The 27321-nt window shown below is 43.2% G+C and overlaps 1 long non-coding RNA gene across 1 annotated transcript in view; it reads left to right on the forward strand.

Annotated features, from left to right (window-relative positions):
- Window positions 1–2659: 2659 nt before the first annotated feature.
- The window catches only part of LOC112544356 (uncharacterized), a 72817-nt gene continuing 48155 nt past the window's right edge, over window positions 2660–27321 (forward strand). Inside the window, exons 1-2 of the long non-coding RNA XR_003087712.2 lie at window positions 2660–2971; window positions 6767–6877. This is a non-coding gene — a long non-coding RNA (uncharacterized LOC112544356). The remainder of the gene's footprint in view (window positions 2972–6766; window positions 6878–27321) is intronic.

The raw sequence follows: 27321 nt of genomic DNA on the forward strand, positions 1-27321 counted from the left end.
GCTGCAGCTACATCCACCTTCACAGCCATTGTAACATTACACAATAGTTTCACCTCCATTATGCAGGTATCCTCCTTCTGCTCTGTCATTGAGGACTTCTTGGATCACACTTTGTCAGGAACTTTGCCCTTGAGCATTCTGCCCTGAGTGACCCTAAGGGAATACATGACTCTGGGCAGCATTGCTCTTGGGGTCATTGGAGCACGCAAGCCTCTCCACCGCTATCAGGTGGTAAAATTAAATTAATGCAGGGATTTTGAAATTAGCACCCTTGCACTAACAAATTCTGAATAATTTTGAAGTTATTTTAGTGCATGTATTTTGCCTGTTCTCAAGATTGCAATCTGAAGTCTGGTGCCATTTGGGCCAGAAGTTACAACACTAAATGTATACGTCTACATTTGCCCCCTAGTTCGAACTAGGGAGGCAAAGGAAGCATACCGAAGTTGCTAATGAAGCACGGGATTTAAATATCCCGCACTTGATTAGCATATTCACAGCCAGTCGCCATTTTAAAAAGCCGGTAGCCTGAATTAACTCGCCGTGTGTAGCACTCAGTAAGGTATTTGCACAAGTAACAGTTAATTTGAGGGAAGGGTTTTGGATCGGACTACCACGACTACACGTGGCAAGATTATTCAGGCTACCGGCTTTTTAAAATAGTGACCAGCCGCGAATATGCTACTCAAGTGTGGGATATTTAAATCCCATGCTTCATTAGCAAATTCGGTATGCTTCATTTGCCTCCGTAGTTCGAACTAGGGAGCAAGTCTAGACATACCCAATAACACCTTTGTTGTTCCCAATGAAGACAGCAAAACTATAGAAATAAAGGTTTGAGGTTGGGGATATTGCACTGTAAGAGAGAATACTGGAGAGAGAATGAAGATTCTGATGGGGAAACATTCAACTATACTTATTTTTTTCCACTGTAACGAGATATTAACATTTGTTTGGGCATCAGGAAGACTACAGATTGTAAATCAGAAATAGATGCTGATGATAATATGTAGCACTCAAGTAGAGCTTTACATTTTCAAAGTGCTTCTCAAGTTATGGGCCATCACCTTGAGCCCTTGGGAATTTAAACCAAGTAAGGACTGAAGAATTTGGCTCTTTAACTAATTAACCTTACAACATAACTCTCAGATAGGTACATGCTTACTTCTGGCTGAGAAAAGAGAAATGAACTGAAGAATGTAGAGTCCACTGTAATGTCTTGAAGAGAGAGTGCATTGTTTTTCAGTACTCTCTGTTTCAGTAGTCAAAGGAAAGAGGTTGGGATAAAATTACATTGTTTTCTACTGTTATAAAGAAGTTTCTGCCCTGTCATAGAATTGAATGGTATATCAAACTACTATGTGCAACAAGTAATTAAAAACATGTGCAAGATACACTCTTCTCTTAACTCCTCAATGTCTGATTTTTCATCAGCCATTTAAAAATCCAAATAGCATGTAGTTTTCCAAGATCCATTTGGATGTACTTTGCGTGAGTGTTTTCTGAAATACCTTACTGAGTGCTACTGCAGTAGCAGTTTGTATTTCTCCTAGGTGGTTAGAAAAAGTAACTTAGTTTTTTGTTTGGTTTAGTTGTGTATGTGCATCCATGGTTGGTTCCTCCTCCATTTCCCCTCCCCTCCCCCCACCACACACACCTCCTTTCCAGCTATCACACAAGGACATTTTTGGTCAGCCTGTGTTCCCACTTGCTCTTACAGTATCTTTGAAATCTTTGAATTTATGCTAAAAGTTGTGAGCATGCTGGAGAGGCCCGCAGCATACAAAAGGTTAAATAACTTAACCTGTAATTACCACTCTTTTAACATCTCTTTTTTTCTTTAATCTGGTATTCATTCCATCACTAACCTTGCTCCTGAGATCATTCATTGTTAGTGTAAAAGAAGAATCCTTCTTTGTTATCTATGGTGAGGTCTTTGAATTATACCATTTGAATGGGAGGTATGTTAGGTATGGTTCTGTAGAGTTTATTAATGAAAATTGTCTTAGCAAATATGTCTGTTTCATTTGATTCTGAGGAATAATTGGTTAATGAGGGAATGATTACTTTGTTCAGACATGATTACTGAAGAAATGTTTAGTCCATATGTTCCTGAATAATGGGAAATTCTCCAGTGAAAGAGGACAATGATTAGAAGAAATCAGATAGCTAGAGAATATATTCCCCAATGTGTTACAGTAGTTTTTGTTAACAAGCCAGCTCTAAGGATAGTGTTTCTCTGAACAGGCATGGAAGTTCAAACTACCTAATCGGTTTAAACTGTTTGTTGAAAAAACACTAGGTAGTTTTCTTTATTTTTTAGATCAAAGAGCTGTAGCTTGCTCTGATAAATGATGTGAGTATCACAGCTGTTTGCTTTCCTAGTTTCTGCTAACCCAAAATCAATTCATTACTGGATCCTTCTCAGGAATATACTATACATTATGATTTACTTGTTTCTTTTTAGTATAGCTTATTAGTTTCATCTTGGCATGGGAATACAGCTTATTGGGGTTGTGAAGTACAGTGGATGCAGAGACATTATAGCTGGCATAAGTGTTGATGCTTCCAGTTAATTAAGAATGCCCAAGTACTTTCAGTATCATGGGTCATTTTCTATTGCTTATAAATTTCTTTCTCTTACATTTACAGCTGAAATTTGATCTGCTTGCTTGCAGTCAGGCAGTGGATTTGTTTTCTTCTGAGAACTCTGACAAAATGGCTGTGAGCATAGGAGTGAATAAAATGCAGCTAAGACAAACCACAAATTGCAACCTTGTTAGACCCATTCTAGCACCTCAGCAGAAGACGATGGAGACTTGAAAACTGGCAGGCACTCAGGACTCAGTTCAGTAAAACACTTAAGCATGTACTTAACTTTAAGATTGCGAACAATCCCTCTGACCTCCATGGGAGAGAAAACAGAGATGCAGAGGCCAAGCGACTCCTCCAAGCTCCCACAACAGCATGGGTATGTACTTAATGATCACTTCGTGGCAAACAGCTTAACATACTTTTTTTTGTTGTTGTTGTTCTCTTCCTCTAGAGGCAATCAGCTCCTCACTGAGCTCTTACTATGTGCAATCAATATTCAGAATTATACTTCATGAATTCTTGCAGGAAAACGTATTGTTTCATTTTTCATAAGCAAAGCAGTAAGTATTTATCAGTTAAATCCCCAGGTAGTTACCTTTCAAATAGCCAAATATAAACTTAGCAAATGAAACATCTGTTCAACACTATTATTTTATAATAACGTTAATCGACTGATGTCTTTAGTTGACAAGGTAAATGTATCCATCCTGATTTGTTCTTTTTCCACTGAAGTGAATCTGTGGTCATTGAAGGGTACTTACCTCAAAGACCATAGAAGAATGTGGAATATTTCACTGGGTTCAGTCATGTGGGGTTTTCCATGCAGAAAGCTATGAAATATGAAGGTCAACTGCCCAATGAACAATGCAAAATTCCATGTCCAAAAACATTCTGTTGTGGAAAAAGTTACCTTCACCCTTGTCAGGGATGGTATTTCAATCTACATATAGTATGCACAAAAGTACTGTGCCAATTCAATTACTGTCTGATTAATGAAGTGTTACAGGTTTATTTCAGGGGTCTAGCTAGCTATTAATTAGCATATTGGGGCCTACAGTCTGCTGTTTTGCCCTGATATGCTTTGAAAAATCCCAGCGCAATTAAATAAACTTTAATATGCTTTAAATAGTTACTTGAGAAAACACATCCAGATTTTTTTTAAAGTCTTATGGGATTTTGAAGCACATCCAGATTTATTGTAAAGCATCTAATGTTCTTTGCAAAACCAATCATTGTTTTGGTTTACACTAGCAAACTAACTCTCTGCTCTCTAAAACAAGAGGCTGACTTCATTATTGCCATGATCCTGCACTAGGCAGCACTGGTGTGCATCCTTAAGCCTTTGCAAAATTCCCTTGGGGTCAGTGGGACTTAGGGTGACCAGATAATGTGAAAAATCAGGACCTTATTTTTAGTGGGGAGGGATTGTATAGTTGACTATTGAGACAATCTTTGAATTATTGAAACATCTGGTCACCCTTCTGGGACTCCACAAGGGCTAGAGGGTCCTGTTGGATCCATGGGAGATTTTTTAATTTTAGTCTCTGTAGATTTTCAGAAAGCTCAGTGTAGTATGTAGAAGTGTACTGTTCCTACACACTCAGTGCACATTCTTCCCTGGTGCCGCTGGGTTATGCTATCAGTCATCACATTTCTAGCCACACTGATCACCAAGTGCAGTCGTGGATTTACAATGGCACCAGGCCCATATTCAAAAGGGAACTGGTGCCCAGACAGTGGCTCTTATCCTCCGCTATCTTCAGTGGGACACTGTTCCCGCTCAGCCTCCCCCCAACCCAGGCTCCACTGCTCTTTGCTCCTCTCTGGCCCCTTCCTCCCAAGTTGTTGGTGGGGCCTTGGGCCAGAGCACAGAGGAGTGGGAAAGGGTGGATGGGACAAAGCCATGGACCAGGTTCTGGGTCCCTCAAAAAGTTAATCCGGCTCTGCACAAAGTGGGTCAGAGAAACATTTGCCTGCATGCATTGAATATTTACTACAGGTGCATTATGTGAGACTTTCTTAGGCTAAATTACTATAACAGATGACAGCTTGAGTTTAGAGAGCTCTGGTTCTTGGCTTTTTGAACCCAACTCCTCCCAACTAAGTCCACATCTATACTACGAGCCTCTTCCACAAGAGGAAATGCAAATGGAGCACTCATTTGCATATGTTGCATTTTTTGAGAAAAATGACTCTTGCGCAAAAGGGTTTTTTTGCACAAAAAGGAACCGTCTACACAGCACTTTTTTGCGCAAAAACCTCTTGCACAAAAGGAATCTGAGGAGGAAATGCAAATGAGTGCTCCATTTGCATTTCCTCTTGTGGAAGAGGATCGTAGTATAGACATAGCCCAAGTGCTTTCACTGGCTCCCTGTATTTTACCATAAACAATTCAGTCTACTCAGACTACACAGTCCTGCCTTTGACTATATGCTCTCATTTCCTTCTCCTTATAAGCTGCATGGTTTCTCTCTTTAAATTCTCCCTTTGTCTCCTTTTCCCACTTTCACCTTCCAAACTTGCTCTAGACTTCAAATAGCCTTCCTCTTTGTGGCCACACACTTTCCTTCATATCCTACTTAAAAACTTATAAGCTATTTAAATCCTTTTTCTCCTATGAAACTCAAATTAAAACACATTTTGTTCATGGTGCCTTTTTTTTTTTACCTGCTCACCGGTGATACCTGTGTGCTGTCCTACACTTTAATTATTGACTGGTGTCTGCTTGTGTCTGAGTTAACTGTGTACTTTTAAAGACCCATCATGCTTCTATTGGTGTCAATGGGAATTTTGTCATCATTTCCAATAGGAGCAGGCCTTGGCTTTTACATTAGAAACTTTATAGTCCACTGTATCTATACAGTGCTATATAAACCCAAAAAGTGCTGCATTTAAAGTTAAAGTTGCTAAATGCAAGTTAGGGGAAGTGATGGAAATAAACTTTATAAGGGAACTTTCAATGTGACTTTATCTACAGTGTCCCTGCCATAACAAAGTTTATTATTATTGTATGTTATTATGGTGGACGCAGACTGCTGCTAGTTACTGTTTTCAACAATTTCTCTGTACTGAATATTCTTTTGGTTTATGTCCTAGAGAGTCCATTTATACACACACATACACACACACACACACACACACACACACACAATTTAAAAAAATCAAAGCACCACCTACTAGCAATTTCCTATGTTTTCTTATATAACTCTTTCAGGTCTCATTCCAAATGGTACTTTACAATGTGCCTAATTTAAAGCATGTGAATAGTCCTTTTGAAATCAGTATAATTCACGTGCCTAGGCACATGCTTAAGTATCTATCTGAACTGGGGGCAAAACCTATACAGTTAACATTCACATTGTTACTGTTTTATTAACACAAAAACAAGCGCTGTTTCATATTATAACCAGCCTTTGGTTATTTCACATAACTTGAAGCTAACTACAAGGTTGTAATGGTGTCCTACAAGGTTGTAATTGTTTGACAGTGCTAAATAAGTTGCTTTTTATAAGGTGGAGTGAAATAGAGCTTTAATTGTATTGATTGATTGTCAGACTAGTCCAGCAGAATATCATTTAGTGAAATAGTACTATTACATCTAGAGGTACTAGCAGCCTTTATCCCTAGCTATCTTTAACTCACCTCCCCCCCCCCTCCCCCCAGCCAAACACCTCTTTACCAGATCAATTTCAAAGTATTTTTGGTAGCTATTCAGGAGGGGCTCTTCATGAGTGTGTTACGGGAATATCTAATTCGGTATAATTAGCATAGAACAATTTACAGTTCTAAGGAAATGCTTGGATTATCTGTGTATCCATCTGTTTCTTTCCTTTAGACACCTAACACTGTGGTATCTGAGCAGTGACCTTATTTAAATCAAGCAAAAAAAAAAATATTGTAGGGGAAGGTTTTCAAAAAGACAAATTATTGTGAGGTGCCCTACTACCAATGACTTTCAGTGGCAGTTAGTTGCATAACTATGTCTTGTATCTTTGACAGCCTTCTCCAAAACAGTGTTCTATATGCTTTCCTTGTTCTTAGCATGTCTCTTTGCTTTCTGACTAACAGCACTTATTGAGGGGAGGGGAATTCATGTATAGAGATTAACCTCTTAAAGTTAATTGTCCTAAACTGACAAGTGAATTAATTCTGTAATGTCAATCACTCGCAGATGAGCTTGCCCTAGTAAAAGGAGATAATGGAGACATTTTGGATGATGCTTCAAGGAGTTGATCAACATCATTGTAGGAAAACTGACTTTCATCCAGTACATGACCAAGATGTAAGTAGACTATGACTGAGAGTGACTTTCCAATGACTTTGGGGTCAATGCTTTGCTTGGACTTTTAATTTATATTGTCCTTAAAAGTATACTGGCTCCATTTGAAGACATAGCATGTGTCTACACTGCAGGGCTTACCTCTAAATAAGCTATGCAAATTGAGCTACGTCAATTGCGTATCTTATTTCAAAAAAGCTTATTTCGAAATAGGGAGCATCTGTACAACACTTATTTCAAAATAGAGCACTCTTCCTCTGACTTCCCCTATTCCTCGTACAATGAGACTACAGGAGTCAGAGTAAGAAGTCCTCCAGCTTGACAGTAGTTTAACACTATTTCAAAATAACTGCCTGCTGTGTAGACGTGGACTAAGTTATTTCAGAATAGCGCTAGTTATTTCAAAATAGTGTTGCAGTGTAGACATACCCTAAAAAAAAAAGCAGACAGTAGAGCCAGTAGTACAACTATAACTATTTTACTCATTATGTAAGCTCAGTTTCTAACTTTAGGGTATGGAGTAGCTTTGCCTCTACAGTGAACAAACGCAATGTAAGCAAAGAGATTTTGCTGATGGGGGGTGAAGGATGCTGTTTGTTTTTCTTCTCTAGGAAAAATGTTTAACCAACTACCTATGGGAAGGTGAATATTTTGTTAGCTATACATGAGTTTAAGATCTTGATATAGCCATTTGACCCAGATAGATGGACTCCTGTGCCTTTGCAGAGCTGCACAAGTAAGATTTTGCACAAGCAAAAACAAAGCACCACACAGAAGACTTTTATACTGAGGCCTAAATTTGTAAAGTACTTAGACATTCTTTGAGATAAAAGTCTCTAGTCTCTTCAAAGTATAGCCCTTCCACTGACTACTTGCTCACAGTCAATGAAGAGCTGGCTGGAAACATAGTGCAGTTCTCCTTTTATCATACACTGTAGCTTCATGAAATACTTTCCTAATGTTACTCTTCCAAGCAACCAATTGTCACAGTTGCTATAGAAGAGTGTGCCAGTGAAAATGGGAGGGGGAGGGAGGAATGGATTAAATGGAAAGAGAGGTGTCTTCTATTGAGAAATTAATTACTCACACTGTCAAAGTCTGAGAACCCCTTGTGTCAGCTCATTGTCATTATGAGTGCTAGAGCTATACGTCAGATACTTTGCACAGATGAGCCCACCTCACAGGATTAACACACTTTCTCCACACACCCCCCCAGCATGTCACACAGTATTTATAGTGCCATGTTCAACTTTCTGTAAATGGAAATTAAAATTAAGTTAAAATTACTATTAACTGTGAAGGAGGTTCCTTAGTTTTCTTCTATTGACTAGAGCAGCAGAGTGCAATTGGGGATGCTGAAAGGAAAACTCTTTATCCACCTCTTGCTTAATTAAAATACGTTTGATATTTATTTGAGACTTTGATGTTAAATGAAGACAAAGCGCTTTATGGAAAGTTATGCAACATGTTACTTTATCTCAATAAGCAATTCTGTTCTACCAATACTTAGGCTTATATTAAAGCACGTGCTTGCACCTAGTTAGTTGAGTGCATATTCTATTGAGTGCACATATGTTACATGATAAAGGCTAATAATGACTATTGCTGGAAGCAGTTGGCACAAGGAGTCTGATCACACATACTGGTAACAAGCATCCTGCTGCGGCAGGGCAAGGTACCTCAAGACAGGCTGAAGACATGATGGGGGAAGCACACTGTGCTTTGCCTCTGAGCAGGAACAAAGTGCATCTTACAGCATATAAGAAGCTGCTAGACTCAGCACCTTTTCCATCAAATCACGCTTTATAGGAAAGAATAACATGTCCAAGCTACCTCCTGCTCCAGAGGCAACACATGCTGTGTGGCTTGCACTGAGCATGCTCAATGAACTGAGCATGCTCAGTACCAATGCTAAAGCTTGCTGCCCTCATTCTGTCTACCACGTATCAGCGGACATGTCTCATCTCTGTCCCACTCTTCTGCGCTATGGTAGGATTCTGCCTCGCACCTGGTGTCGGGGGAGACTCACTCCCTGTATCGACATCCATTAGCAGAGGGCAGAATTTATCATTCAGATATACTGTGTACATACATACCATACAAAATGCTTATGCGCATTTATTGTTTACCAGAAAGAATGGCTGATGACATATGTGTACAAAAACAGCTGTGTTAGAAATAAGTGCTCTGTGCCTAACTATCCTCAGCAGCTTTTTTAATATGCACTTCTTAGTACATCTACATTGTACTTTGTGATGTTTTCAAAATCACTGTTTCACCCAATAGGCCTCACTGTTTCTTTTTAAACCACTAAGCACCATTAGTATAAATGCTAACATGTAAACTTATCAGATTGAAGGTAGCAGTTGAACTATACAAATCACTGATCTGAGCAATCATGCCAGTTTGAGGCTGGTATTCTTTTCACTAATATGCAGTAAAGGGGGCAAACCACCCTTCTTCCATGGAAACAGGGGGAAGAAAGATCATGCACAAGAGGCAGGAGAGGAGGCATGGGCTGGTTCAGTGGAGTCACAGAAACCTAACACTTTATAAGCTTCCCAACTCTCCTAGCAATGAAAGAATACGTGTAATGTCTCCATGGAGCTTATTATGCCATTGGCTGTACTCACTTCCACAGAAGGGTTCTGCATCCACAGAGTCTGGGGTTATGATCCCTTCTCCTCAACCCCTTGCATGGCTTCCAAACACCAAAAGCAACTACTGGGTGTCAGAGATGAGTTTTGCTCCTTACTCAATTTATCCTAATATTTTATGCTAAAATTCAGTATGGATTTTTTGGTAAGCAAGGCTGTCCATATGTGCACAATGAAGCTTATTTAAAGGAAATAAGGTGTTCTTTAAATTATCAAAAATAGACAAAGCAGAAGGTTGGTTAAAATTACCATAGTGTCATGGAATTCTTTTTAGCTATGCCAAATTGACTCCATTCAAGATCTTCTCCCAAACTCCTTTTGCTCTGTAGGGAAGTGAGGAAATGATGAGGAGAGAGACTCTTTCCTGGAAATTTTCTTCTACTTTTGCAAAACTAAAGGAATAAAGAAATCCTAACTTTATCAATCTATGCCAAGTTTCAGGCAACAGATAACTTTTATGGCTGTAATATAAACCCCTGAAATAAAAATGAAGACACACTGTTAAGTACAGTGTTGCAAATGTAATATTGTAATTTTATATGCTAATCAATCAATAAACAGCATGTACAAACATATGTTTATAGATAGAGAGGCAGGCATGTATAAAGGAAGGAATAAAAAATCTCTATTTTTTTAATTTGGTTTTATGCAATTGCTATCAATTTAGGAATGCATCATGATTTTATTTTAGGATGGCATACTGTAAATTGTGCTTACCTGAGAACTCTCTAAGTGCTTATAAGATAAAAAGTAAAAGGTGTCTTTCAGAAGCTCTCCAGTGACCTAAAACAAACTAATAAATAATATAAAAATTGTGGCCCTTCTCTGCAAACGTGTTACCAATGTTCTCTTTGAAGCAAAACATCAGCTAGGAGATAGTTCTCAGATGGTTAGGAGTTACTAGAAAATACGATACCTACTAAACACATCAAAGAAATGTTGTTTAAGGGGTAGGTTGTCTTTTATGCTCATATTACAAGAAAAATTACAAGTTCTTTAGGTGAAGTATTTTACAAAATTGGCAGATGGCTTTAATTTGTATTTGTGGTACAGAACCCTGTTTTAATTTTATTTTTGTCTGGAATGTTCAACATGTTCTGATCCTATTAGGACTTTGTCTACCTAAAATGGAATTTTCAGACTATAATTATGATTATAAAAAAATGTCTAAGTTGTTCCAGTGACTGGGAGATGCAGACTTGGAAGTAGTCTTTGTGATTCCCACTTACTAGACTGGTATGGTGAGATGTAGCAAAATGTGGAGCTAATGCATTTGAGCTCTAGTTCAAAAATGATAGTGTCTATTTAAGTACTGTCTTTGTTGATTAATTCATATTTGCAAAGCTCGTAACTAGATTTCTCCTCCACTGTCCCTCAGGAGGGTGATTACAATCTGACTGTGTACTTACAACAAGAGAGGAAGGGTGATATTAGGCCTTCATCGTGAGTCTCACTGGCAACCTTCTTCTCTTCCTCATTCTCTCCATCACTGCCTATGCTTCCCTTTTATATCATTCTTCCAGCTGCTGCAGGAGAAGCTGTGCCACTGATGGTGCATCTATATTGCACCATTATTTCAAGATAATTAGCATTATTGTGAAATAACAATGTGAGCATCTACACAGGCATTCCGTTATTTCAAAATCATTTCAAAATAACATGTGGCTTATTCCAAAATCTGTAAACCTCATTCTAGGAGGAATAATGCCTATTCCAAAATAAAAGACAGGACTATGCAGCACTTTAAAGACTAACAAGATGGTTTATTAGGTGATGATCTTTTGTGGGCCAGACCAGCAAGACCAGACTAACACGGCTACATCTCTATTACTATTCCAAAATAGCTATTTTGAAATAAGGCATGTGTAGATGCTCCACTGCTGCTCTTTCAAAATAGCCCCTCACCAGGGCCATTCTATGTTATTCCTCCCCAGTGCCTCCTGGGGCTCTCAATCAAGATAGCACATCTACTTTAGGGAAGCCTGCCTGGGACTAATTTTGAGGCTTCCCTGCAGTGTAGACGAGCTATTTCAAAATAAGCTATTTTGGAATAATTATTCTGGAATAGCTTATTTTGAAATAAGCATGTGGTGTAGACGTACTCTGAGAGAGGAAGAAAAGAAAGTGGCTGCCTGCTAACAAACATCACACTGGTCCTAAGTGCCCAGGAGAAGAAATAGCAAAGGAATTCACTTGCCCCTCCCACTGCAGCTGGATGCCTAAGATGATGGCACAGCTGCTGAAATATGTGAAGGGGAATAAATATGTGAATGTCACGACCACAGCTGATAAAAATTTTCAAAAATTCAAATTTTCAACAATTTGTATTCATATTTTTAATTTCTTAAGACCACCTAGAAAGTTTTGATGACATTTTCACACCTTTGTGATGTGTTTTCCTAATACTACAGAGCTGGTTGAATATTTTCACATTTCAAAATGTTGATAGTTAAATATTTCAATTTCAATGAAAAAAATGTGAAAAGAATTTTGACAAAATGTTCACACTCTCTTTTTATTTGCACATTGTTTACTTTTGTTGCTGTTGTTGTTGTAAGTCATCACACTTGGCAGTTCAGCTTTCTAGAACATGTGGGTCTTGAGACAGACAGTGCAAAATGTAGATATATAATTATTATAATTATTATTTATTTACTTTAATATTATGCATCATAAAGGATGGGCCAAATCTTCCACAAATTCTGCTCCTTTAGTCCCCTTCTCAAAACATTTTTCTCTGGAAGAAGATCACATATTTCAAGTGGGAAGAACACCTTTGGGAATCAGAGGAGTCAATAATCAAGGCTGATCAGAACAAGTGTTTTATACTTCTGTGATGGAGTCCCTATCATACTTTTGTATAAAGAAGCATCATGTAGTATTGCGTCCTTTCCATTTCCCATGACTCTTCAAGGTACTGAGAAGGATGGAATACCGTGATTAGTGTCAAGCTTGGAAAGGTCTATTCACCTTTTACAAGTCAGACAGAAGAGTAGATAGCGGCCATTCAGCCTCCTCTGTTAGTGGCTTTTTGCGGAACGAAGGATTTAGTACTTAGCCACACGTTATAATTACATTGTGTACAAAAAACCCAGTCCCGCCTTTGAAAAGTGCCTTTTCCAAAAATAGTACAAAGGAGCACTGATTCAAACCAATCATGCTTTTTGGCAAGATCCCATTACGTTTCAAATGCTGGCACTAGACATTCCTTTGTATTGTAAATTATGGGAATAGCCAACCAGTTCTACTTAAACCAACAGCTAATGTTGGCTTCATTTCTTTTAAAACCCTTGTTCTCAGCAGACCATATAATCAGAGCAACAGGCTGCTCATGGTACTCTACTGTATGCAGGTCATGACAAAGCCTAATTTGTGGATGGATGGCTGTGCATAATGCCTTGCTGCCTGTGAGTAAACTTGTGTGTGTGTGTGTGTGTGTGTGTGTGTGTGTGTGTGTTGTGTGTGTGTGTGTGCTTGTGTAAGGGAGAGCAGCCCAATGTTTATAACCTTTAAAATAAAAAGGAGTGGGCATCTCTCTTTTTTGTATTCGTTTCTTTTTTCTTTTTAAGGATTTGTCATTTTCTTTCATAGGCCCAGGAAAATCTTCTCAGTCTACACTAACAATATTATACTATGAACAAAAACTTCAAAACAAAGGTCAAATATTCAGTGTATAGTAACCACTTTATCAAAGAAAAACAAAACACACGTTAGCACCTATTCCTTTGGTTCATCAGGCAATACAACTACATAATTTGCCAACCAGAAACTATTATTTTATTAACGTTAAATTCAACAGTTCATAAAAAGGCACCAGTAAATCCCAAATCATGGTGGTTTTGTTGTTGTTGGGGGGGAGTTTTTTGGGGGGGGGGTTCTGTAGAGTAGGAATAAGTGTGTCAATATAATTTACCTATATAAGTTATTAGTTGAACATCAAAGATCCATCATGTCACTTCCTTTAACAATACAAATTCATAATCATAGACTCATAAGGCTAGAAGAGACCTCAGGAGGCCATCAAGTCCAAGCCCCTTCCAAAAGCAGGACCAATCCCAGCTAAACCATTCCAGTCAGAGCTTTGTCAAGCTGGGACTTAGAATCATAGAATCATAGAATCATAGGACTGGAAGGGACCTCAAGAGGTCATCAAGTCCAGCCCCCCACCCTGAAGGCAGGACCAAGCTCCGTCTACACCATCCCTGACAGATGTCTATCTAACCTGTTCTTAAATATCTCCAGAGAGGGAGATTCCACCACCTCCCTTGGCAATTTATTCCAATATTTGACCACCCTGACAGTTAGGAATTTTTTCCTAATGTCCAATCTAAACCTCCCCTGCTGCACTTTAAGCCCATTACTCCTTGTCCTGTCCTCAGAAACCAAGAGGAACAATTTTTCTCCTTCCTCCTTGTGACACCCTTTTAGATATTTGAAAACCGCTATCATGTCCCCCCTTAATCTTCTTTTTTCCAAACTAAACAAGCCCAGTTCATGAAGCCTGGCTTCATAGGTCATGTTCTCTAGATCTTTAATCATTCTTGTCGCTCTTCTCTGTACCCTTTCCAATTTCTCCACATCTTTCTTGAAATGTGGCGCCCAGAACTGGACACAGTACTCCAGCTGAGGCCTAACTAGTGCAGAGTAGAGCGGCAGAATGACTTCACGAGTTTTGCTTACAACACACCTGTTGATACAACCTAGAATCATATTTGCTTTTTTTGCAACAGCATCACACTGTTGACTCATATTCAACTTGTGGTCCACTATGACCCCTAGATCCCTTTCCGCCATGCTCCTTCCTAGACAGTCGCTTCCCATCTTGTATGTATGGAACTGATTGTTCCTTCCTAAGTGGAGCACTTTGCATTTCTCTTTATTAAACCTCATCCTGTTTACCTCTGACCATTTCTCTAACTTGCTAAGGTCATTTTGAATTATGTCCCTATCCTCCAAAGAAGTCGCAACCCCACCCAGTTTGGTATCATCTGCAAATTTAATAAGCGTACTCTCTATCCCACTTAAAAACTTCTAGGGATGGAGATTCTACCACCTCCCTAGGTAATCCATACCAGTGCTTCACCACCTTCCTAGTGAAATAGTATTTCCTAATATCCAGTCTAGACCTCCCCCACTGCAACTTGAGACCATTGCCCCTCGTTCTGCCATCTGTCACCACTGCGAACAGCCTTTCTCCATCCTCTTAGGAACCTCCCTTCAGGTAGTTAAAGGCTACTATCAAATCCCCCCTCACTCTTCTCTTCTGCAGACTAAACAAGTCCAAATCCCTCATCCTCTTCTCATAGGTCATGTGCTCCAGTCCCTTAATCTTCTTTTTTTCCCTCCGCTGAACCCTATCGAATGCATTCACATCCTTTCTGTAATGGGGGGCCCGAAGTTGGACACAAAAGATGCAGCCTCACCAGTGCTGAATAAAGGAGACTAATAACTTCTCTAGATCTGCTGGAAATGCTTCTCCTCATGCACCGTAATATGCCATGCAATTTTAGTTTTAAGTTTTACAGTGCTAAATTTTTGGGAGTAAAAAGTACTAAAAAAATTACATTGCCCGCCCAGCTACAATTAAGTTGTTTAAACATATGTGTTGCAATGGTAGAAAAAAAATGTGTGTCTGAAAACCATAGGTACACGTGGTACATATAACTTTTTTTTTTAAAGGGGGTACTTTATAAAAAAAAGGTTGAGAAATACTGGTCTAGGTCACTCTGGACCCTATCCCTGCCCTCTAATGTATCTACCTCTACCCTGAGCTTAATGTCTCCTGCAAACTTGTTGAGGGTGCAATCCATCCCCTTGTCCAGGTCATTAATAAAGATGTTGAACAAAACTGACCCTAGAACCGACCCTCGGGGCACTCCGCTTGATACTGACATTGAGCCGTGGATCACTACCTATTGAGCCTGACAGTCTAGCCAGCTTTCTATCCACCTTACAGTCTGTTTATCCAATCCAGACTTCCTTAACTTGCTGGCAAGAATACTGTGGGAGACTGTACCAAAAGCTTTGCTAAAGCAAATAATAATAAACACAAGTTTCATACACCACATTGTGCACTGTAGAACGTTAGCAATTGTGTACTTGTGGTCTATTTGGAAAAAAAGATCTATATACTGTAATAAAATACTAAATGCAGGAAGCCAAGTTAGTGCAATGTTAAGTCGCATTGAAATATTTGTAAATAAAACCGAACAAAAGGAAAATATTATGGTCCAACAATATCAGCACCAGCTTTGTTACAACTGCATGAGCACTGGGAGAGATCTCTCCCAGCGCTCCATGTAAACTACCTCCACAAGGGGAGTAGCTAACAGCACTGCGAGCACAGCTCCCCTGCAATAGCCTGCTTCACACTGGTGCTTTACTGAGCTGTAACTTGCTGCACATAGGGAGGGGTGCACCCGTTGCTTATCCTAATGGCCCACATGTGGCCCACAGGTCTCAGGTTGCCCGTCATTGCTCTAAATCCTGTTCAATTTAAAAATTGTGTCAAAGGGGATAACCATGTTAGTCTGTAAGGGTATGTCTACACTGCCACTCTAGTTTGAACTAGGGTGGCTAATGTAGGCATTCGAAGTTGCAAATGAAGCCCGGGATTTAAATATCCCGGGCTTCATTTGCATTTTGCTGGGCGCCGCCATTTTTAAATCCCCGTTAGTGCGGACTCTGTGCCCACGGCTAATAACACAAACAAAAGCCTCCAATTGATTTATAAAATGATTTTTCTCTAAAACATATATGGTCACCCAAACTTGAAAGGAAGGTGTTAAAAAGCATCCTGCAGAGACTGTGCTAAACAGGGTCCTGTGGGCTTACATAAAAGGTCCTGTGGGCTGCAGACCAAGAGACAGAGACATGCTTCAGGGAGCCCAAGAAGAAAAGGACTGTGTTCCTAGCCGGATGCTGGATGGTAGAATTTTGACAGCAGTTGTTGTGAGGGGCTCAAGGCAGGTCTATACTAGACCTGGAAGATCAGGTTAAGGAACACAACGCCAGCTATGTAAAATACATAGCTGGAGTCGGATTACCTTAAACTGAGCTTGGTGCCATCTTCGCAGAGGGATGCTGACAGAAGCAAACTCTCCCATTGGCTTCCCTAACTCCTCATGTCTGCCAGGAGTACCATTGCAGACCGGAGCCTCCGTTGGCATTCGATATAGTGGATCTTAACTAGACCTGCAAAACTGAACACCAGAAGATCGATCTCTGGTGCCACAAGTGGAGATGTGGCCTCAGGGAGAAAGAGAGAGCTTCTTGCTGGCTACTGGGACAATAGGCTGGAGGCCCTGAAAAGAGAGTGGAGATGATTTTGGAGCCATGGGGAACTGGCTTGGGAAACTGAAGCAGTATTGGCAGAGAAGTTAAGAAGAGGTAACAGGAGGCTGCTATCCACAAGATGTCTGGACTGGGACCTGGAGTGATGGGTGGGCCCAGTTCACCTCCTCCTTCCTCCCTAAAAGGGGAAACCACAATTGGTGATATGGCTGGTGGCCAAGTCATAAAAAGGACACTGTGGTTCTGGGGCTGAGATGACCCCTTAAGGCAGAGAAGGCAGCAGGAGAGACATCACTAAGAGGGGCATGCTTACTAAGAGACCTAATCCTTGAGATGGCTCTAGGTGGATTTGGCATGCTGAAAAAGCTTTTATTGGCATCTGTTTGGGATCATCTGCATCTCTCTAATGTGTGAGTCTGGTTTATATATTTCCATTCTACTGCTAAGCAGCTACCAGGTTTCACTCCATAGACAGCTGCACATCAGGGGTGGAAGTAATGATTCCTGTAAAGTTTGTGAAATATTTGGGGATCCTTGCAGAAAAAAGAACTGTCTAAATCTGAGCTATCCATCTTGTGATCCTAGAGTTGCATGTGACTTTTTTGGAAGCCCTACGGATCTGACATGAGATCCTTTTCCTCTTCTTGTGAGAGGACAGGCAGAGTGCTGAGCAAATCCCTTTCCTTCTCTTGACATTGGCTTTTTTTTTCCTATACAGTATACTCTGTGGCTACGTCTAGACTGGCATGATTTTCCGCAAATGCTTTTAACGGAAAAGTTTTCCGTTAAAAGCATTTTCGGAAAAGAGCGTCTAGATTGGCACAGATGCTTTTCTGCAAAAGCACTTTTTGGGGAAAAGCATCCGTACCAATCTAGACGCGCTTTTCCACAAAAAAGCCCCGATCGCCATTTTCGCGATCGGGGCTTTTTTGCAGAAAACAAATCTGAGCTGTCTACACTGGCCCTTTTGCACAGAAGTTTTGCGCAAAAGGACTTTTGCCTGAATGGGGGCAGCATAGTATTTCCGCAAGAACACTGACAATCTTACATGAGATCAGCAGTGCTTTTGTGGAAATTCAAGCGGCCAGTGTAGACAGCTAGCAAGTTTTTCCGGAAAAGTGGCTGATTTTCTGGAAAAACTGGCCAGTCTAGACACAGCCTGTGAGGCTATGTCTAGACTGCACTGTTAAATCAGAAAAAGATACAAAATTTGAGGTATGTAAATAGCTTACCTTCTTTTTGAATTACTTTAGAAAAAGGCTCTTTTGAAATTTGGCGTTTCTACACGGTGCCAAATTTTGGAAAAAAAAGTGGTCTTTCACGCCACCTCTTATTCCTCATAGAACAAAGTTTACGGGGAAAATGTTTTTGAAAAAACAGACGCATTCCTTGGACGCAGTGTTGTTTTCCCAGGATACTTCCTGTATCCCAAAAAAGCAATGCAGTCTAGACATAGCCATAGAAATGTAGCCGTGTTAGTCTGGGGTAGTTCTACATTGTCCTGCATTTTGCTTAGACATAGCCAGACATTCAACAACATATGTTCATGATATCTTATGATACCTCAGCTCCCTTTACTAGATGGGCCTCTGACCTTTAGTGCGAGTGTTTCTATTCGGTAGATCCTATGTTCTGCAGTCTAGCCTGAGAGACTACAACTTCCATGATGCCTTGGAAGAAAAGGTGTGAGACTTCGTCTTTTCCAGGGAATACAAGGTGAGCTTGTGAAGGTCTCTATTTGGGAACAGGAGTCAGACTGATGGTGGGAGTTCTGTCTCTCTGAAGAGCTGCACCTAACAAGCCACAAGCTGTTCCTGAGAGCCTATTGGGGTTTTGATTGAGTAGGGAGCTTCAGTGGCTTCCCTGGAGCTTGGGGAAATATTATTCCTGTGCCCAGTGCTGACAGAGGTGGGCCTGCAGTGAAGGAACTCTGAGTAACTCCCATTCATGTTTATAAAAATACTTACAAGGGAAGACGCACCACAGAGTCTAAGTCTGAGGAGAGGCAAAGTGATCTTCCAATTGAACTAAGAAGCACAGTTGCTGGCATTTGATGCGGCCAGATCCAATCTTCAGAGGGGTTGTGCAGCTTGTGGCCTTAGCTAAACTGATAAACAGAACCCTCAGAGTGCTGCCTCTAGATCTTCACCAGCACCCAGCAGTGTTCCCTGTAATGTGTATGCCCATGTGTGGAATGATTTTTGTTATGTGCACCAATATGGAGATAATGTATCACCTAACAAAACCCATGTCATACCTGGACAGTGTGTGGTGGGGGTGAAACTGGGGGTTGGCGGTGTGGGAAGTTCAGGGCTCTGGATGAAGGTGCAGACTCTGGGGTAGGGCCAGGATAAAGAATTCAGAGTGTTAGAAGGGACTCGGGACTCAGGAAGAAGGTTGAGGAGGGGGACGAGGGTTCTGGCTGGGGGTGCAGGTTCTGGGATGGGGCTGAGGATGGTTTGCGGTGTACGATGCCCGGGGGAGAAAGAACTCCCTCTAGCTCTGTTTCACTGCAGCAGCTTAAGGCCAGGGGAGAGCTTCCTCTCCATGGCCAAGCCAACTCCAGGGGATGTGTTTGGAGGAGGGGACCTATGCCCCAGCCAGGACGGGTCTGGGCTAAAATGGGGGGACCAGGGATGGGGCTCCTGTTCCCTGGGCACGACCATTGGACAGCAGCTCCTGTAGGGCTGTCAGGAAGAGGCGCCTCTCCCCCCAACTGTGACAGCTCCATGTTGGGACTGACAGGGAGAAGTGCCTCTCCCCTGGCCATGACAGCTCTGGGCTAGGGCCAGCAGGAATAGATGCTTTGATTAGAGGCCAGCAGGGATAAGTGCTCCTCTCTGGCCATGGCAGGTCTGATTTGAGGCCAGTGGGGAAAGGCATTTCTCCCTACTGCAGTCTTGAGCCCCTCCACAGCACTTAATAGACAGCCTGCGGGGCTTAATAGGAGGCTGTGCAGCTGTGCAGCCATGCACATTAGGCTCCCACACAAGCGTCTAGGACTCTGAACTCCACAGGAGTGTGCACTCCAGGGTGGAATAAATGGTGGCATTGTAATTGCCAGTTAGATACGTTTCATTTATTGCTGTGTACTATATATGTTAATTTATTTTATACAACTGTACACTGCGGATTTAAATTAGTAGTGATTTTTAATCTTAAATCTATCAAACACTGTTTCTTGACGTTGCTAAGTAAAGGTGTATTAAGTCTAAGTACAATGGGCGTATATTATTTATAACTGGTATGTATAAGTTAGACCCAGCTTCATCTTATTATTAGAATGGGTGTAGTCCTGGAAGTTCCCTAGGCACACCGTTGTGTGTGTACAGGGCCAGCCTGGTGGAAGCAGTGCTCATTTTAAACCCCTTTCAGTGTAAAGGGATTGCTGCAGAGGGGTGGATAGAGGATTCCCGTCTATCCAATATCACCACTGGGGTACTCAGGATCTCCTTTAATGTCAACAACATCAGGCGTCCTGGCACACAGATGAGCGTTGCCTGCTCTCAAGTAGCCCAGAGAGGAAAGAAGGGTTATAATACTCAGCAGTGTAACTGTAAACTGAATGCCTATCCCATTTATAGTGTATCAACACAACAGAGCTTAGTTAGTCCTGAAATGAAATAACAGTGCTGACATGGAACATCATAATCTGTAACATTGCAGTGACTGATGTAATTCAAACTGGATTATGACTTCACTGGAAAGCAGGAGTCAGACTTGACTTCCTTTGACTGCCTCACCTATCTGTCCTATTACAGAATACAGGGACTGTGAATGATGAATGAGCAATGCAACCAGCAGATTCAAAAGGAAAGCTATCTTTCTTATGCGTGTGACCTATTCACTGAGCAGCTGGCAAATGGCTCTCGTGAAGTCATCCTCTTCTCCTCCTACCAAAAGTCTATTGTGTGTGCAGTATTTTCAATGGATTGCAGACATTAACAATCCTATTAGCTGGTATTTTCTATCTGTACGTTTTATTCAGCTGTGAAGTATTATGCTAAAGTGCAGCCTGATATTTATCAAACAGTCCATAACAGCAACTGAAAGAAAAAAGGATTCTGAGTTGTTACTGGTTTCCTCAGTAGGGGTGGCTGCTTAAGGTAGTTTCCTAGTGGCTCTGAAGTGTAATGAGGAGTTGTATACGAGCAGGGAACATTGTCACAGAATAAATGTGAAGGCAGTTTGTGTTGTCATAAGTAGAGGTGTGCAAAAGCCAGCACTTCTATGCCTTTTTTTCTTTAAATGTTGTACAACTCAGTGGTTCTCAATCAAAGATAAGAGGTATGGAGAAGTCTTCTAGAGACTAAGTGAGATGAAAGCAGGGAGTACACAAGACAAATCAGATTCCTGAAAAGGGTACAGAAGTCAGGAAAGGTAGAAAGCCACTGCTCTAACCCGCTGGCAGTATATCACAGGTCTTCTATTGTGCAAGACAAGGAATTTTTACCCCAGCTTCAAAGTGTTAGTTGAAACTTTAGCTCCTTACATTTTTACTTCTGGCAGTCCTCAGGTCAGTCTCTGGTATTCTGATCATAATGGTGGCAGTCACATTTGTATTTCACTGTAGTTCTCACTATCCTCAAATTACTGCTTAAGTAAGTGTTAATGTCCATAAAATTAATATTTCGAGGTAACCCTTCTGCTAGGTGAAGTCAGTAGCAGCCAGAGCCAGGTTCAATATCTAGGGGTTCCTCTCTATCCATCCAACACAGAACTGGCTTGAGTCCCCACCCAGTAACCTAGGAAATTCTCACATGACTCTCCGTGCCTCTGAGAGGCAATGCTTCCCCATTTACAAGCACAGAGTCTGAGTGTAGAAAAGAAACATCTAGTAAAAGGGAGGGAAGTAATTTGGCATTAATTTGAGAAAACACCACAAACGGGGTTCATAAATATAAATCATGAGTAACAGTCCCACCCCCAGTAGGTTGGGAGATGTCCTTTTCCTCTCAGGTTCCTAAGTCCAGCAACCTAAATGTCCCCTTCAAATTCCCAACCCTTCTTTATACCCCACTCACAGTTGCTGCCCTTAGTCAGGGCAGACCCAGAGTTCAGAGGTGCGCCTACAGAGTTCACCTCCCATCCTGAGTGGGGAGGAGGTAAAGAAGTATTTTACTCACTTTGCTGGTCACTTGCCATCTGCTTGCTCACTGCTCACTGCTCTCTGCCACTGCCCATCTGGCCACTCGTCTCACCTCTCTGTCTCTGCTGCCTTGCTGGCTGCTCATCGCATCTCTCCACCACCATCTGACTGGCCACTCATCACCTTTCTCTGCTGCTTCCACCCTTCTGGCTCTCAGTTCCCATCCACTGCCATCCACTTCTTGGCTGTGACTTCTGCCCATCAGTCACAAGTGATTTCAGCTCCCAGTGATTTCAGCTCTTAGCAAGCAGAGTAGAAGAAACACAACTCCAACACAATTAACATAAGAAAGATTCTTGGTGATGCCTATTTAGCTCTGTTCTTGGAACAGAGTGTATGGGTGTGTCTACACTACAGCGTTATTTCGAAATATCTCATCTCATTTTGAAATAGTTATTTCAAAATATGTTATTTCGAAATAATGTGTCTGGACACAAAATGCATTTCGAAATAGCATCCACACTGATTGGATGTTGAATCCCCATTTCATGCTGGCCAGAACCGGTTCTGGCAGGGCATCAGGTCAGAGTTACTTTGTGTGGCTGCTTCCTGAGGCTATCTGAGGCCTGTGCTTAAAGGAACCCCCCTGGACAGCCAGTTCTCAAGGTTCCCTGCTTGCTTGCCTACCTCAATGAAGGACAGCAAAGCATTTTTTTTGCTCTGCGTGCTCTGGTTGCCCTTACTCAGGACAACACAGCACTCTGCAGCATGGAGCCGGAGCCGCCCCTGGGCACTCTGGTGCTTCTCCTGGACTTGTTGCTGCAAGCCTGGCAGAACTTTCTGCAGGCTGCCTCGCAGAATCTGCAGCAACCCAACCCACAGGCTGCCTTCCAGAGCCTCCTGGGGTATGTGTAGGAGTATCTGCAGCTTCTGGGTGCCAGCATGCCCCGCCACATGTGGCATCTGGACACCAGCAGTGACTGGTGGGACCACATCGTCCTGGAGCACTGGGGAGACCAACAATGGACCCAGAACTTCAGGAAGAAGAAGGACACCTTCCTGGAGCTCTGTGAGTGGCTCACCCCTGCTCTGCGGTGACAGGACATGCACATGAAGCCCGCCATTCCCCTCCAGAAGCATATGACCATCGCTCTATGGAAGCTCTCCATGCTGAATAGCTACCGATCCGTGGAGAACAGTTCAGCATGGGGAGATCCACCATCAGAACAGTGCTCATGCAGGTATGGCAATCTCTGGCCACTGTGCCAGGAGAGTGGGTGCAAGGATGGAATGGGCTGCCATATGGAAAAGTGGAGGAGGTGGTGAAAGTCCCCTCCCCAGGGGGGTTTGTTCTGTCCTGCCCGCACTAAGGACTGCCCACGGTGGCAAGGATTGTAGGGGGGGTTGCTCCTGTGGAGTGGGGGTGTGGGGCAGTGGTGGGGAGGGAGCACTCTCAGCCACCCTAGCACCCCAGTGACTCCCAGTTTTGTGTATCCCTCTGCAGGTGCTCAAGGCCATCAACAGAGCGCTGCTCCACAGAGTCATCCGCCTCGCCAATATCAACGCAGTCATCGAGGTGTTTGGTGCCCTGGGTGGGGGGGCTATCCCACATCATAGTTCAGGGTGCCTTCAGCTAGCTGAAGACCTGTTTCAGATGCCTCCTCAACCTCCTGGACCTCTCAGAGTGGAATATTCCGCAAATGATGGCAGCGTGCTATGTGAGCAGAAGGGGGAGGCTTTCCTGTCAGGCTGGATGGCAGAGGCCGACCACTTGGCTAGCCTGTACACACAGCCCCACATGGCTGCCCTCCTGGAGGTCCACTGGGAGGCTGTCCGTATCCAGGAGGCCCTGCGGGAGAACGTCCACATGGAGAAGCAGTAACAGTCTCCCTGGTCTGCCCCAGTGGGAGCTTGTGCCTCATTCCTCCCTCACGTCCTTCCATTTACCCCTCCCTAAGCCCCCTTGCTAATGTAAAATAAAAGACACATGTTCATGAAAACAAAGTCTCTTTATTGAACAAAACTGGTGTGGGGAAGGGAATGAAACTCAAGTGAGACTGGGGAAAGAAGGTAGGAGAGGGGAAGAGAGAGGGTGAGAGAGGGGAGGGAGAAACCTAGGAGGAGGGAGCTGGAAGGAGGAGGCAAGAAGAGGAAGGGGGAGGAGAAGCTCAGGGCTCAGGGTAGGGAGTCTCGCTGCCCCAACTGTCTCCCAGCACCACGGGTGTGGGTGCCTCGGCATCTCCAGGGGTGTGGGGAGGGTGTGGAGAGAGAAGTGGGAGGGGGATAAGTAGTGGGAGGAGGAGTGGTACCTGGGGAGACTGCAGGGCCTGGAGTGGCAGGAGGCAGCAATCTCTGCACCAGGGTCTGCAGGTGCTCACAGATGGCATGTCCCTGGGCAAGCTGCTCCTGCCAGCTCTCCTGCCAGAACTGTAGGTCTTCTTGCAGCCAGTGGTCAAGGATGTGGTGCAGGGCTTGCAGTGCCCCCAAGTGCTGCCGCTGGTAGTCCTTTTGTGCATGGTTCAGCCTGCAGAGTGCTCGGGTTCAGGAGGATGTCCTGAGCAGAGCGGTGAGCCCTGCACTCGCAGCTGGTGCAGCTATGGAAAAACAAGAGAAATGGTCAGTTATCCCTGGGGACACAGTGGGTGAAGCCCAGCCCCCCTTTGCAAGTGAGGATGACAGTTCTCCGCACCATTAGAGCCTATGTGCTTGCACATTGGCCAAGTTCGGAACATCCTGCTATCCCCGGGAGTGGGAGCTGCCCCGAGAGTGCAACCATGCCCCTGTTCTGCATCAGTGTGGCTGTGTGTGCGGGGGGAGATGTCCCCTGCCTCTGTGTAGAGGTGGCTTGTGGAGGGAGGGCATCCTGCTGTGTCCCACACAGGGTTCAGGAGCATGTCATGTCTCTTGACAATTGCGTATGGCTAACAGGCCAAGGCCTGTGTGGCAGCCAGCTGGGCCATGTACCCAGAGGTGGCACAGCATGTGCTCACACGTGCACAGGTTGCTACATGATCCGTGGTCAGCCAGGCCCACGCACGCAGTCCCTGGTCTCCCTCCCCTCCCGGCCCCGCATAAGGGGACAGTGATGGCACTCACATGTTGTTGCCTCATCAGCCTCGGACGACACCAGCGACAGATCCACTGGGACAGCTCGCGGGTCCTGGCTGCACAGCATGCTCCTTCCGGGCTCCTGTGGCTCCTGGCCCTCCTCCTCCTCCTCCGTGCCCTGGTCAGGGCCCTCTGCCCCAGGGTCAATGACCACCTGGGGGGCAAGGACTGTCCCGCCCCCCAGGATGCAGTCCAGGGTGTCCAAATAGGGGCAGCTCTCTGGGCCTGCCTCGGTTGGGAGCTGCCCCCTGTGGCCCTGGCATACACCTGCTGCAGCTCCTTAGTTTTCATCCGAACCTGCTCCTGAGTTCGGATGTGGCCTTTGGTGGCCAGGCTGGCAGCCCTCTGGTTGTAGATGGCCATGTTCCTCCATTTAATGCGGAGATCATGGACGCTGGTGGCATCTTCCCAAACCTCAATCGGGTCCATGATCTCCACACTGGACCAGGAAGGCACCTGCCTTTTCCGGCCCATGTCAGGCTCCTGAGAGCTGGCAGACTGGCCCTGGGGAGCAGTGGAGGGCTGGGCTGCCAGTGGCTGGCTGGCTCATGCTGCGGCCTGGGTCAGGGGCAGCAGCAGAGTGGCTCTGGGCTGGCAGGCCTGGTGCTAGCCACTAAAGACTGTGGCTGGACTCTACCCCTTTAAGGGCTCCAGGAGGGGGAGGAGGAGAGGAGTTTTCCTGTTTGTGCCCAGAGTGGCCACCAGGGCACCCTGGGAAGGGCTGGAGGCCCCCTATTTCGAAATAGCCCCTATTCCCTGTCTACACAGCGCCTATTTCGAAATCACTATTTCAAAATAGGCACTATTCCTCAAAGAATGAGGTTTACCAATTTCAAAATAAGCCCTCCACTATTTCAAAATAATTTCGAAATAGCGGTTGGCTTGTGTAGATGCTAGGAAAGTTATTTTGAAATAACGGCTGTTATTTCAAAATAACTTTACTGTGTAGACATACCCATTATGTGGGGAGGCAGTGAAGGGAGAGAACAGGTCAAAGCAGGCTATGCAGTCTTCTTACCAAAATAACCTTCCCTCACTCTCTTTCTTTCATAGAGCTCTGAAAGTTGAGCCTCTGCTTAGAAAGTTTTTTTCTGCTGACTGTGAGCCCTCATCATAAGAACAATTTAGCACAGTCCTACTTTTCTGAATTTCCACAAAATTACAAACATTGGTAACCACATTTTCACTATCCCTGCATTTAAAACAAACATAGTTGGTGTTGGGTCACAAATGAAGTTGATTACAAGGAGCAAAATACTACTCCATCTGCTGAATATCTATCAAGTCTAAGCAAAATGGGAGCAAACTGTATTTAAATAGACGTACCCAGGGTTTCTCTCCCATTCCAGCTAGCTGTATTGGAAGCATTTCTTCAGATACTGCTTATGTCTATAAGGGATATTATGAGAATGTTGACTTTCAGAATAGTTTATGTATTTTCAAACATACCAAAAATCAGTGGAAAATACGCAGAATAATATTCTCGGTTCTAAATTTGCCTAACGAGATAGAAATGGGTGGCCAAGCAAATTTTGAAATAAGGAAATGAATGTAAAAAGAGATCAGCATAGAAATGAGAGATGTATTTACAATAATACAGACCATCAGAAAAAATATTTGAGGTGACTAGAATTCTGACAGGAGCCCAAAGCGGTTAGGTGCTCAGTTCTCAATGAAATACAATGGGAATCATGAAGTATCTCCTTTGAGAATCCCACTTGTATCTTACTTTTCTTAAAACGAGTCATTGTTATGGCAGTAATTAAGGACCAACCAATAACAGGGCTCATTGTGCCAAAAGCAGTACAGAGTAACAGAAGGTCTCTGGCCTAACAAGGTTGCAATCTAAATAGTCAAGAGACAAAGGCAAGGTAAAAGGCAGACCTTCACACAGGAATTTCTGTGTGGGGGTGCTTTTTTTGTAAATGTGGACTGCAAGGGTGTGAATGAACCTCCCATGGTCCCCCAAGTAAGCAGGGAAATCAGCCCCAGCCGTCCGCCCAGCTGGTCAGAGCATGGGGGAGGGAGGCTCAGGCAGCTGCCTCTCCTGCCTTCCCCAGCCGGCCAGAGCATGCTTACTTCGAGGATCATGGGGAGTGCTTTCACACCCTTTGCATACTCCTGCATATGGCCTGAAAGGGGTTGAGCATACATGTAATGTGACCATCTCCATTTGCTGGATTTTCTTTCTCTCATAACACACAGACCTGTGCATGTCTCCTTTCCCACCTCCCCCATTTGTCTGATTCAATACATGAGAGATAGGGTCCATGCACACTTTGGAGAGAAAAAAATCCTCA

Source organism: Pelodiscus sinensis, chromosome 1 (assembly GCF_049634645.1).
Source record: "Pelodiscus sinensis isolate JC-2024 chromosome 1, ASM4963464v1, whole genome shotgun sequence".
In the NCBI taxonomy this organism is placed as follows: domain Eukaryota; kingdom Metazoa; phylum Chordata; order Testudines; family Trionychidae; genus Pelodiscus; species Pelodiscus sinensis.